Genomic DNA, 14,100 nt, shown 5'->3' with positions numbered 1-14,100 from the left:
TCACAAATGTCACTTTTACTTTATGTAACGTAACGTACGCTTTTGTAATGTTTCTCATTATGTTCCATTTCTGTTCCTTTTGTGAAGCGCTCTGACACCTTCAGGTAAAGTCCGCGCTATATAAAAATGCATAAATAAAATCTGTGAGTGAGGCTGGCTGCTGCTCTGAGAAGGAACCAGCAGCTTATAGCACGTGAGGTGCAGGCACTGAAACTAGCACAGAGGGACTGTTTCACACTTGCAAAGCATTCATTCATTTGTGCTCGCAGGAAAGACTCCATTTCAATCTGAGTTTATTTCATGTACAAAGAAAACAGATTCCTTAAAAACAACTATTTCCACCGGGCAATTAAGTAAATGCAATAATTCAGATAAAATGTGGAGCAGGATAGAATAATTGATCTCAAATAAATGTGTTAAAGACATGAATCGTGAGACGAAACAACAAAATGTGTCATCTCTCTCCATTTAAATGGTTGAAAATGTTTATGAAGCAAGAACAATGCGTCCGCTGCTAGACGTGGCGATTAGAAATAATGAAATTATAATAGTAATTTATGGCGCGGCTGTTCTACAGGAGAGGAAAAGTGAAAGTCATTATCAGCACTTAAGAATCCATTTTACACTTTAGGAGACCGTATTGACTGTGCAAAGGTGGAGCCGGAGACTGGGGTAACACAGAGAGGAGAGAAGTGATGGGCACGGAGCCGGAGGCTGGTGCAATTGAGGGACAGAATGCTAGTCTGGTGGGGACACATGAGCGCTGGTTTCCACATTTGAGAGGCGGTAGGTCCCACCTGCACCCACCCGCTCAAATTAAGCGCTGGTTGAACTTGCAATCTCGGTTTCAATGCGCCGATGCTGCAGCCCATGGCTGGAACGGGAAACTTCATTTAATGTGCAATGAGAGGAAGACACAATTACTAAAAATAAATTTGAAGAAAGGGCGCCCAGAAAGAGTTCATCTCTGACACACAGCGCTATAGACAAACGGGTGATTCAAGAATGCAGTCACATTGGCCCCGCCTCAGCCCCCCAGCACCCCTCCCCTTCTAGCGCCCTCTTCTGTCCACTGCGTGACACCAAATTCCCACTTTCTGGAACACCATGAACAGGAATGGTACATGATGAGGAAATGCCCTCTAATGAATACGTTGGCGCTACATGTGTTCAAGCGCTATCTGTATTACAGAAGGGACCGTAGAAGCGTTTTCGTGTGCCCTGGGGGTGCAGAAAGCAGACGCACGTGCCCATTGCGACCCCACTGGAACCTCCCACTGGAACCTCCCGATTCTAGCGCTCTCTTCTGTCCACTGCATCATGACACCATAACACCAGACTCGGACTTACTTCTTTTGAGCGTTTTCTATTTTAACATTCAACAGTTCTTCATTTTCTACCAATTTCCTCGCAGTTTCTCGTTTTATTTTCTTCTCCTTCTGCTGTGTTAATTCAGCGTTGTTTTCTTTCTTTCGATTCAATCACATTTTCTTCCCACGCAGTGTTTGAGCTTCCTTCCTTTCTGCTTATTTTCGGAATGTTTTCATTAACTCTTTCTCTCTTGTCCGCAGTTCCTTCTCCGCCCTCTGGTACATTTCATTTGTGTAGATCCCCCCTTTATTCCTTCCCACCAGGCCTTTGATGACGTCATACAGCTCCCGCCTCTGCTGCTCCGCCTCTTCTCCTGTCGCTCGGTTGTTGAAAGCGCAGTAAGGCCGCCCAGGCTTGACGATCAGATCTTTATACTTCCCGTCAGGATCATTAACAAGGCTCTCTATGGACTCATCTCCCAGGTCGTCTTTCCGGGTGAACAGGAACATCAGGTGCTTCTCGGCCCCGGGCCCGAAGAGATCCCGCAGCAACGCAACAGCCTCCCTCTCCTCTGGGGTGAACCGCCCCAGCTGCAGCACCAGGAGGATGGCGTGGGGTCCGGGGGCGCTGAGGGCGAGGCTCCGGGGCAGCTCTCTCATGTTCTCCACATTACAGAGTCTTGTGTCAAAGAGCCCCGGAGTGTCGATGACGGTGACCCAGGCGCCCCCGTACTCGCAGCTCGCCGCCTTACACTCCCTGGTCACTGACCGTACTGAGGCTCTGACCTCAAACTCTCTCCTCCCCAGGATGCTGTTCCCGCTGGAGCTCTTCCCGGCTCCGACGTTACCCACCAGGATTATCCTCAGCTCTCGGAGCGGAATCCGCATAATAGGATCTGAAAAGGAAAGAGGAGAGAGTCAGGACACAGGACAGAGACACATTCAAACCGCCCGCGCCCCCCCACCGGCAGCACCTCGTGATGTATTATTTATTATTTATTTATTTATTTATGCATTTTTATATAGCGCGGACTTTACTCGAAGGCGTCAGAGCGCTTCACAATAGGAACACAAGTGAAACATGATGAGAACATTACACAGGAACTGATTACAAAAGTAGACGTTACGTTACATAAGGTAAAAGTGACAGTTGTAAGCAAATAAAACACATGAGGTAGTAAAGAGTGCACAAGCGGAAAAAGTGACAAGTGTGCAGGTTATAAGAGAAAACAAAGTATAGTTTGAGGTATAATACTGCAATAAGTGCTAGACACTCAGGCACAGGAAACAAGCGTTACGTAGGCAAAGGTGGCCCTTGTGCAAGTATCTAAGGCAGGTAGCAAACCGTGTGTTACAAGGGCCAAGTGGTGTGTGCATGTTACAAAAGGGTACCAAACACAAGTACATGGGAAATACCGCATAAAGAAAGGCAGGCATTCCAACCACAAGAACACACTGGGAAAGCACTTCCAAGGTGAGTAGGTTTTTCAGTAGTGGGAGGTCTTCCTTCAAATAACAAAGAGGACGTGAATTACTTTTGAAGGTGTCTCTGGAGGAGGAGAACTTTGAGGTCCCTTTTAAAGGCCTGGGAGGAGGCGGTGGTCCGGAGCTGAGGCGGGAATGAGTTCCAGATTCTCACTGCGTTGCCTAAAAAGGATTGGGCCATCGTTCTTTCCTTCTTGAAAGTGGGAGGTTCAAGCAGTAGATTCTCCGCATTGCGTGAGGGTCTCGAGCCTCCAGAGAGCTTCAGTTTATTCACTAGGTAGCGAGGAGAGGAGGAGTGCAGGGCTTTGTGGGTGATACAGGCAGTCTTATAGATAGCTCTAGCCTCGATGGGAAGCCAGCGGAGGGTGGATAACATCGGTGTGATGTGATCGCTTCTTTTGGCCCCATAAATGAACCGAGCTGCAGAATGGAAAACAGACTTAAGTGGGGACAGGTGAGATTTGGGGAGGCCAGTAAGAAGAGAATTGCAGTAGTCTAGTCTGGAGAGGACCAGCGATTGCACCAAGGTTATATGGTCCTGCTCCGGGAAGAAGCGACGGATTCCCCAAAGAAGGCGCAGTTGGTATCGAGCAGATTTTGCAATGGAATTGATGTGGGGAGTTAGATTGAGTTTTTTGTCTAGAATGACACCAAGGGATTTTGCGCTGTTGACAATGATGGGTTTGTTGTTCAGCAGATTCATCTGATCCATCCATGATTGAACCGGGGGAGGAGAGAGTGTGGAGGAGAAGAGGATGTATTGCCAGCTGTTCTATAATTTTAGGCATCCCCACGGCTCCCCCACTCGCACATTTTTGCTGGGGAGGTGCCTCGTTCCCGGCAGACTACTTCGGGGGGGGGGAGGGCCATACACCTGGGAGCCCCCACCACGACTTGCACATCCACAGTGGCGTGGATGGGGCACGCACATTTGACCCTGTCCAGAGCACTTGGACTGTCCTCTTCTACCCGCGGCTGCGGCAGTGAGTTTCAAGGAGCTGGAGCCCCCTTCTTTTGCTGCTCCCCCCCTTCCCACTCCATCACCCTCAATACCTCTTGGCTACAGCCCAGGCACCACGACTAAGATTACGGCCTCCCCCCTGATCGCCAGGGCCACCCTGATTACACCCATGGCCACAGCGGTGAGTTCCTTTGTGGAAGATGACCCCACTCAGGGGGTCACTTTGGGGCATACCACAGACTGGCCAGTTCCCACTACTCCAGTCCCTCACCCACAGCACGGAACAAATAACTACATTTCCTCCATTTACAAACCCCCCCTACACCAGCTATGGAGTCTTCATGCCCTACAGCGCTGAGCTCACCCCCTTCCTGCTCTGCAAATGTATAATATATATATATATTATCCAAACACAATTGCTTCCACTTTAAAAACAAATTAATCTTTAGAGAATTTGTATCTTGTATTACCTCCTCGTCCCTCCCTAGCTTCCATTCCTTACGCATTGAGGCATCCCTGCCTCACCAGACTCCCATACCATGTGATTTATCACTCAGGGGCTATAAGTAGCCCCCACCTTCCTCAAGCGCCCTGTTTTCTGCTTGTCTCAACTGTTGAGACGCGCGTACCACGAGCTGGCCGTTTGAGGTGCTGCGGTCTTCTTCTTCTGGATTTCTTTGTTGATTCTTCACGGGAGGTCCTCTCCCTCGTTGTGTTCTGCCTGCGGGGACTGGCGGAGCTGGCCTGGGCATCGCTGTGCCTTACCCCTCCGTGTATGCTGTAGCGGTGCGCTCTTGGCAGTGGAGCGGACAGGTCCGGCTGACCGAGTCACCGGCGCTTTGTGGCTGGGGCTGTCTTTCCGGGTTGGAGGCCGGAAAGGGAAGCGGCGGCAGTGGGGTCACCTGGAATCCTTGGCTGGCTGTTTCTGCTCCTCGTTACAGTAAGAGCCTCATGTGAGGCAGTTTTTTAACCTTTCATGTGTGTTTTTTGATTGGTTTATGTCATTTCGTCCACTTTGCCTCATTTCAAATTGGTTTTCTGGGGTTCCCTCCCGGTTTTTCATACTAGTTGGTTGGTCCCTGTTGTTTGGCTGCTCCCTATTTAACATCTCTCAGCTGTGCCTCTGGTTGTTGTGTCATTATGGCGAAGCATGCTTCCAAGCGCAGGCATGTTTTGCCCTCCTCTCCTGATGAAGATGAGCCAATTCCTGCTTGCAGGGCTAGGTTTGCGTGTCCTAGGGATTCTGTGGCCCTGCTGTTAGCTTCTGAGGTCCAAGACATGATTGAGGCTGCTTTGGCTCGCGCTCTGGAACCCAGGGTCCATGCTAAGCGCACGTCTTCTCGTTCTGCGGTCGATCCGGTGGACTCTCCCTCTGCGGACTCTACTTCTTCAAGAGCTGCCAAGCCTTCCACCTCTTTCAGGAAGTTTGTGGGTAGGAAGGAGGCTCCTGCGATTCTCCAGTACATTAGGGAAAACATGGGTTTTCGCCCTTTTCTGCTCCTGTGGGGTCAGATGACATATTTCCGCAGTATGTTAAGCCCCCCGTTCTCGCTATGCCCTTTCATGGACGCATCAAGGACTTGATTTCTGGGGAATGGCGCAATCTGAAGCGCTCGTCGGTTCCTCGTTTCTTGCTGAAGCTATACTCCTTGGAGGAGGGGGAGGTTTCTCTTCCTCACTCTGTCAAAGTGGATGCAATGTTGGCCACCCTGATTGGTCGAACGGCGATTAATCCAGAGGATTGTTCTCCGGCTGATGCTACTGATAAAAAGGTGGATGGGGCCCTCAAGAAGGCCTTCTCTCGTGGAAACATGTAATTGCGTGCTGGCATTTATTCTGCGTATGCGACACAGTCGTTGGTGTCTGACTTTGGGAAGCTGGCCATGGCTATTCAGGACGAGACGGACTGCTCCGGCTTGCTTGTCCACATGGAACAGCAGGCCAAGCTCTTGGCTAACTCCTCTTCGGATGTGCTTCGTTCTTCTGCCATGGCTTCTGGTTCCTTGGTCCTGGCTCGAAGGAACCTGTGGATGCGTGACTGGAATGCGGATTCTTCAGAGAATTCCTCTTTCCTTAAGATCTCCTTTGATGGCAGGATGCTTTTTGGTGAGCATCTGGACAGTATGATCACAAACGCTTTCAAGAAAGGTAAGCATGCTGTGCCTTACAAGGGCAAGCTGTCTGCTTCTCACTCTCGATGCTTCTGGAATCCGGCTCCTTCCTTGGCCTCTTCTTTCCAGCCTCCCCGGCAGTACTCAAGGGCCTTTTCGGCCATCGGCGTAAGTTCCAGCCCAAGAAGACGGCTGCCGTGGCTGGTCCCAAGGGTCCGTCGGATGCGTTCAAGCAGAAGTCCTGACAACGACGGCGTGGCAGCCTCGAGACCTGTGGGCGAGAGGCTGACGTTTTTCCTAGAGTCTTGATGTGGGGGATCTCTGGGCATTGGGTATTATCAGGAGAGGTTATCCTATTGACTTTGCCGCTATTCCGCACGGCTGGGGCACCATCCGTACTCCTATCCCCAGATCCTCACCGAAGTGGAAGGCTCTTCTGGAGGGGGTTCGGGATCTTCTGGCAAAGAGGGCACTCGTCCCGGTCCCCTTGGCGCAACAGGGTGTGGGATGTTATTCCATTTTGTTTCTGGTCCAGAAGGTGTCAGGGGGGTTGCAGCTTGTTCTTGACCTCAAGAGGGTGAATGGTTGGATTTGGACCGTTCACTTCAAAATGGTGACCTTGTAGTCCATCATTCCTTTGGTTGGGGTCCGGGACTTCATGACTTCTATCGATCTGCAGGACGCCTATCTTCATGTTCCAGTAGCTCGGGAGCATCAGATGTTTTTACGTTGTGAAATAGGCGACTCCCTCTTCCAGTTTGCAGTTTTGCCATTCAGGCAGTAGTCCGCTCCTCGGGTCTTCACCAAGCATCTGGCTCTGTTGGTGGCCTTGGTCCACGCCAAGGGGATATTTCTCCACCCTTACCTGGACGATTGGTTGGTTCATGCTCCCTCATTCCAGTTCGCGCTCAGTCACACGGAGGTGGTTCTGGCCGTTTTGAGGGGGCACGGCTTTCTTATCAATGCGGGGAAGTCATTTCTTGTTCCATCCCAAGATCGTCTCTTCATTGGGGCTCGGTTTCAGATGGATTTGGGGGTGGTCACTCTGCCTGAGGCTCGGGTGGACAAAATTCTATCGCCCATCCTGTCCCGTCTATCTGGTCCGGTTCAGGTGACAGCTTGTTGGCTCTAGGTACAGAGGGACATGGCAGCCACGGTCTTTCTGGTTCCGTGGTCCCGGTTTCATTTTCACACCCTGATGGCTCATGTCCTGGCGCATTGGTCTCCCCATTGCCTCCCCCTCTCTTCTCCGATTCCGGTGTCCCCTCGAATCAGGATGGTTCTGGGTTGGTGGTTGGTTCGGGATCATCTGCTGACAGGGGTCTCTCTCTCTCTCTCTCTCTCTCCTCTGGCTCTCGTTGTGGTCACCACGGATGCCAGCCTCTCGGAGTGGGGGGCCTGGCTGGGGGTTCCTCAGACCAAGGGCTTCTGGTCCCCCTTCTCAGGGCAGGAAGTCATCGAATTGGAGGGAGTTGGAGGCGGTCCATTTGACTCTGTTGGCCTTCTCCCAGTTTCTGCGGTATTCCTTTGTTCTCATTCGGACGGACAACGTCACTGCCATGGCTTACGTGAACAGGCAGGGGGACCAGGTCCTCGTCTCTAGCTCTGGTTGCGTCGCAGTTGTTCGGTTGGGCGGAGTCTCATCTGGTGGCACTCTCTGCTATTCATATTCGGGGGTGTCCAATTTTCTAGCGGATGCTCTCAGCAGGGCCATCCCGTCCTCTTTGGATTCCTGCCTCCGTCAGGAGTTGTTTGTGCATCCGACGGTGTGTTGGGGTGTTCCGTTGTGAACCTCTTTGCATGTGTGGGCGATGCCAAGGTGGCCAGGTTTGTCTCCCGCAGTCGGGAGGGTTTGGCCTGGGTGGTGGATGCTCTCTCCTGCCCTTGGCCTCGCGGGCTTCTGTATGCTTTTCCTCCTTTACCCCTTCTTCTCCGCTTCCTTCTGTGGGTCCTATCCTTGGAGGCTCCGGTGATTCTGGTGGCTCCGGCATGGACTTGTGCCTCCTGATTTCCTCTCCTGGTGGAGATGAGGTCGGAGTTTGAGTGGTTGCTGCCTCTGTCTCCATCCCCTTTGGTGTTCCCGGTGTTGCAGCGGGATGTTCAGGCCAGGATGCACTTGGCGGCCTGGAGGTTAAACGCTTAGGTCTGCTACGTAAAGGGGTTCAGGCTGGCTTGACTTCTACTCTGCAGGCGGCTAGGCGCTCGTCGACCAACAAGTCTTACCTGAGGCACTGGCATTCTTTCAGTCGGTGGTGTCATGACAAGGCTTTGGACCCTGCTTCCTCTTCTTTGTTTGAGGTGATGCTGTTTCTCCAGGGGGGTGCTGCCTTGGGCTTGAAGTTTTCTTCCCTTCGTTTGCAGTGGGCTGCGATTAAGGCGTTTCGGAGCTCTTGGCAATCTCGCGAATCCTGATGGGTTGGTTGGTCGCCTTTTTAAGGGTTTGGGTTATGTTCTTCCTATCCCTCAGCGGCATTTTCCCACCTGGGATCTGTCTCTGGTCTTGGACGCTTTGATGTCCCCTCCCTTTGAGCCTTTGCTTTCTGTGGACCTGCGCCTTTTGTCCTTCAATACCTTTTTTTGATTGCCATTTCTTCTGCTCACCACCTGGATGAGCTTGGCCCTCTCTCTTCCAAATACCCTTTTTGTCAGTTTTTTTAGGACAGGATCATTTTGAAACCAGTGCATTCATTTTGTCCTAAAGTGAATTCTCTGTTCCACAGGGATCAGGAGTTGGTCCTTCCTTCCAATTTTGATTCCCCGTTGTGAGAGTCTGAGGCGCGGCTACACTCTTCGGATGTTTGGAGGGCTCACCTCGTCTATTTGGAGTGGGCCGCTCCTTTCCGTCTCTCTGATTTGCTTTTTTTTTATTTTGGGCCTGTAAATTGGGGTTTGCGTCCTTCTACTCCTTCTTTGAGTCGTTGGGTTCCATCTCTGATTTTTTGGGTGTACAAAGCGGTGGGGCACCTTTCTCCTTTGGGGTTCAGGGTCATTCCACTCAGTCCATGGCGGCGTCCTGTGTGGAGGTCTAAGGGGCTTCCATTTTGGAGATTTGCCGGGCTGCCACCTGGGCTTCGCCGTTGACCTCTGCATCTCATTACAGGATTGGCCGGGAGTTGACCGTGCTGATGTTTTTGGGTACAAGGTTCTTTCCACTATGGTTCCTGAATAGAGGTTTTTATTTGTTGTCTGTGTTTTTTAATAAACCTGTTTTTGCATACCTTCTTTGATTGTCCTGTTTGGCTTTGTACTTCTCAATGCGTAAGGAATGGAAGAGAAGGAGGGACGAGGAGGTAATGCTGCAAATACTTAACGGTAATTGCATTACTCTGAGTCCTACTCCCTTGCTTCCATTACTTACATCCCTCCCTCCCTCCCTGGTAGTCCAGGCCAACCTTTTGGTATGGTTTTGGTCTCTGTGGTATTACAGGAGGTTTGAGGGGTGTGGGGGCTACTTATAGCCCTGTGTGATAAATCACATGGTATGGGTGTCTGGTGAAGCAGGATGCCTCAATGCGTAAGTAATGGAAGCGAGGGAGTAGGACTCAAGTAATTGAGGCATATATGTAGGTCTAACCACTGGTATCTGTAGTAGAAGTATATACTTACTACCATTCTTATGTGACTTTAATATCTTTTATGTAATTCATGCACTCTGAAGTCTTTAAGTAATGTAAACGGTTCTATTGTAAAGCGCTCTGACACCTTCGGGTAAAGTTTGCGCTACATAAAAACGCATAGATAAATAAATTGTTTATTTCCCTGATCTTTGTCAGTCTCCAGAGTTCCTGCCTATTAGACATCTCGGACGGACCTCAGCAGCCCTGCCCACCCCAGGAGAGGCGCACCCCGGCTCTAACAGGCAGAAGCAGCTGCGCGCAGGGCCGAGCTGCGGCCAGGAATGCAACCCCCGCTCTTACTGGGACACTCAGAAAGGGTCTCAATAAAAACGAAACTGTTCCTTTTGTATATTCTGCCGTGACCTCTGACTAGTTGAGCGGACGGCCTCAAGATGGCCACTAAATGTAAAACATAGGAGAAAAACAAACGGAGATCTCCAGTGATCAAGTAAACATTTCCTTAACATATATGTTTACGTGTTACTATTTGGTAGGACTACAGTTCACGATCTTTTGTTTATTTTCAGTAGTGTTCATGGACTCCGATTTTTTGCAAATTATTCTACATTTGTTATTTGTAGCCGTGTGATCAAAGGGGATCATGTCAGGGGTACCGGCTTTCTCCTTAGAGTGGACATCTTCTGGAAGGGTGACCTTCGAATTACTTTACTAATCTTTAACTCGAGAGGGGTGAGAAGTTACACTTCAAAGCAAGCTTCGATGAAATGTTCAATCCCTATGCCTTTGCTTCTTGTGCAGGCCATGTTAAGGTTTGGTGTGTGTGGTCTTGTGCTATGGAAGTCAGATGTTAAGAAAAAAGCCTGGCACCCTGTCTTTCACAGTTTTGTGAGCCCTCTGAATTTAGATGAGCTACTCTCAGACAAAGACTTAAAAGTGCAGATTTTTTAACAATGTGTGGAAAGGTTTTGTTTAGGAATGGTGAATCGTGATTAAACAAACATGTTTTACCTGTTTTTTCCATAAAGGGTGTTTTTATTAGTGCATTTTTGGGGGCAAGAATGTGTATTAAGTGTAGTTTTATTGTGTGTGTGTGTTTAGTCTATATGTAATGCTACGTGTTATTAAGTAGTCACATATCTCGGGAGATAAGAATTCTACACCCATGCCCTTATCCACCCAAACTAGCATTTTACAAGCGATCCTGGCATATAATCCCCCAGTCTGGGTAGTAGTAATGATTTTATGTATTGCACTCTGCACCAGGTCTGCTTGACTGTCAGAGATAATCTTGACTTGCTTCTGCAGTGCTGCAGAGTTGGCTTATGTTATGTGTAACACCTTCAGTTAGTCCATGCTTTTGAGCTAGCGGCACAGTGCCTTCTGGGAATTGTAGTTTTGCTTTTCTCCATAATAAGCCTGGGCTTTCATGGATCGCCACGCAAAGTGCTGTTTGCTCATAAGCCAGGAATTGATGCAGGTTTAGCACTTGGCACGAGGGCATTGATCTGATATAAAAATGATTGCACCACAGCTTTACCAACCTTTCAGAAGTAGCTAATAGAAAGGCAGTCAATTATGTGAAAGAATACAAATTCTTTGTAAGATATATATAGTCTCATTTATCACAAATATTGTAATTGCATTTATATAGCGCTTATTACCCCTGATGAGGCATTAAAACGCTTTGCTGTGAGTCATACCCTATTCTGGAACCCAAGCTCAGTGGTTAATCCAGTGGTTAAATGTTTGTTATGGCGATTGGTCATGTGACTTTGCACCACCGTATAATGCTAAGGCCTTTATTTCTGAAATTGTTGGAGCTTTTGCAATTACTGTTTAATTCCCCCTCCCCCCAATTAAAACATAGCATGTCAAATACTTTGCTTTTTAAAAAGTTTCTTAACCATATATTGATCTTTTACCACAATCTAAGTTTTAAGCTGTTATTGACTCATGACTTCAAGAATTTATGGCTTCTCTAAAGATATTGATGTTTTATGTCTTTCACTATAATTGAAATTGTTCTCTGTATCATGTATTCTTTTGTGGACCTCTTTGGAGTTTTAAATCATGAAAAGAAACCTGAACTTGTCATGTGCTTGCAAGAAAAATTAATTGCAAGCATTTACTCCAGTTCCTTTGTGATAGATTCTATTATTACCAGTTAGGTGTAATCATCAGTAGGGGCTCTGCAGTTTCAGGGAATGGTTGGGGAGAGAGGCTGAGGGAGATTAGATAATGTTAGGTTGCAAGGAAAGGGTTTTAAGGCAGGAGGTGAGGTCGAGTTTCGGATTTAAAATAAATTCTACTTGTTGATGGGACAGGTTGCATCATAAATCTACCCGTCCTGTAAAAAATCTACTTGTCACTTTGGTGCCATGTAGAGCGGCCATACTTTACGGCAGAAAGCTCATTATATAGGAGGTCTGATAATAGCCTCTCCTCTTATACCATGACAAATACCATACTAGGGCTTGAACGCTAGCAATTTCCTCATTTTGCAAGCTTTTTGCAGATCTACATACTGGGGCTGGAGGTAGCAGTGACGAATTGCTCCAGGGTTAGAATGCCCTTTTGAGTCTGTGCAAACCTTCTAACTTGCATGTTTTAAGGGTTTTCACAATTTCTTCTCTCTAGTTTTTTCCCAAACAGAGAAAGGTTGAAAAACTATTACTGATGAGTCTGGAGCAAAACTTTGTTCAGGGTTGGGAAAAAAGTGGTTAGAGAGAAAGTGAACTTGTAAACACATGAGCAAACCTACACATGGATATTTGCTTGTGCTAAAATACAGTTCACAAATATATTTTCTAGGAGTACGAGTTCCTGGTCTACTTATCTAAATTCATGTGAATTCATGAAATATGTAAATCTGCACTAATGCAAAGACATGCCATGGGGTAACCTTTGTCACTTTCTTTAAGATTGTGGCCCCTAATTAAGTCTGGCGTTAACCAAGAACTTTTGTTTTAATTAAAACTCTCTCTCTCTCTCTCTCTCGCTCGCTCTCTCGGATAAGGTTACTGCAAATTTCGAACCGGTTCGTGCTGCATCACAGCACCTGCCATATGTTACCATGACGACTTTACCCGCTCGTCTTTTCTAGAATTTATTATTGCATAGGATTGCACATGACAATTTCGGCATATCCTGCTGTTTTGCAACCCCACACCCTGATTAGGACCGGGTTGGAATTATCACCGGTCCCCCGATACTGCTCCATAGAGACGCTTTCAGCCCTGAAGAGTCACGGGTAACTGCCCCTCTGACGAAACACATGTCGGCTGGTTTTTTCTTTGGATCTCCTCTTGAAGAAGGACCACAACCACTTTTAAAACCTTAAGCTTGAACAAATGTTTTGTCGATCCTACTCGTGTTCTTGCATTTTAAGGGACCTTGTTATTTACACAGTTATTATCTTTACATGTGCTCTGGACCTTGTATTCAAAACACCACAAATGAAAACCACACCATTATAGAAAATAAAGTATCTTTATCTAAACCAAACAAGAACAAAACAACAAAAGCATTTTTAATGCAATACGTCTCGCATTTATGAGAGTTTAAGCTCGTGGCATTGCAAATGACAATGTCTTTTATTTATGTGTTGTTTTAAAAACAGATAAATAAAAGGCATTGTCATTTACAATGACAACAGCTTAAACTCTGTTTCTGTTGCTGTTGATACTTCTGTGGATCTTGATATTTTCCCAGTTCATGAAGTTTCAGTGGCTCTTTGTGGACTTCTGTAGATCTTGATGACTTTTTGATGACGTCTGTTGCTCTCAATGCTTCTGTGGCTCAAGGTGACTAATATGGCTATCACTGTGTCTGTGGCCCTTGATGTAATCACGTGTTTTTAATTTCTGCACATTTTACTGACTTTAGGTTACCTCTGTGACTCTTGAAGGGCTTCTGTTGCTCCTGCTGACATTCGTGGCTCGTGGTGTCCTCTGCTCCATCTAGGTTTTTTACTTCCTGATTATTCCCAAGCCTAAATTCTTGATACGTCTGTGCCTCCTGGACGTACTGCATTCTACTTTTATGCACTAATTCTAGATCCCTTATCATAATGTATTATACATTTTTCAATTTAGTAGGATCGGTACTTACATTGCTCTCAGTTTCTACCAGGGTGTCCGTTACTGCGTAAGATTTACTTTTTGCTAATAATTTGACTCAGTGGACTAATACCTTCCCTCTGACTATGTTACGTGAAAGTCATTGGTTGAAATCTGGTTTGGTCCACCCGTCTCCAGATGTTAACGATCAGTAGTTGATAAAAAAGAGTACCATTGACTTGGGTTATACTAAAAACAATACTAAAATGCTTTCAGTCCTAACTGTAAGCAACGTTACAAATAGGGGAAGTTTTTTTAAACAGATTTTTAGAACACACCTTTCCCAAAACAACTTTTCCCTAGAAATGTTTAAACCGGGATTACATTTGTAATTAAATAATTTTAATTTGTGAGCAGAGTGAACATGTTCCAGACCAAAAACTAGCTGCTTAGCGAGTTCAGAAACAAAACTACCCAATCTCCAATTTTTCAGAAAAAGCCCAATTAAACCAACTCCCTTCTGTTTATGAATGTGATTCTGATTACATGATAGTTCGGCATGTAATCTTTTTGGATGACCAGTGATGGTCTGGTGCA

The 14,100-nt window shown here is 47.2% G+C and overlaps 1 pseudogene across 1 annotated transcript in view; it reads right to left on the bottom strand.

Moving 5' to 3' along the window:
- Nucleotides 1-283: 283 nt before the first annotated feature.
- LOC147670587 (verrucotoxin subunit beta-like) overlaps nucleotides 284-14,100 on the bottom strand; it is a 90,332-nt pseudogene continuing 76,515 nt past the window's right edge. The window contains exon 3 of the transcript XR_015303651.1: nucleotides 284-2,179. The product of XR_015303651.1 is annotated as a verrucotoxin subunit beta-like (transcript). The remainder of the gene's footprint in view (nucleotides 2,180-14,100) is intronic.

This window comes from Lissotriton vulgaris, unplaced genomic scaffold (assembly GCF_964263255.1).
Source record: "Lissotriton vulgaris unplaced genomic scaffold, aLisVul1.2 SCAFFOLD_3182, whole genome shotgun sequence".
NCBI classification, from domain to species: Eukaryota; Metazoa; Chordata; class Amphibia; order Caudata; family Salamandridae; genus Lissotriton; species Lissotriton vulgaris.
Note: the sequence above shows the minus strand (reverse complement) of the source record. Positions and strands in the feature narration are given on the sequence as shown.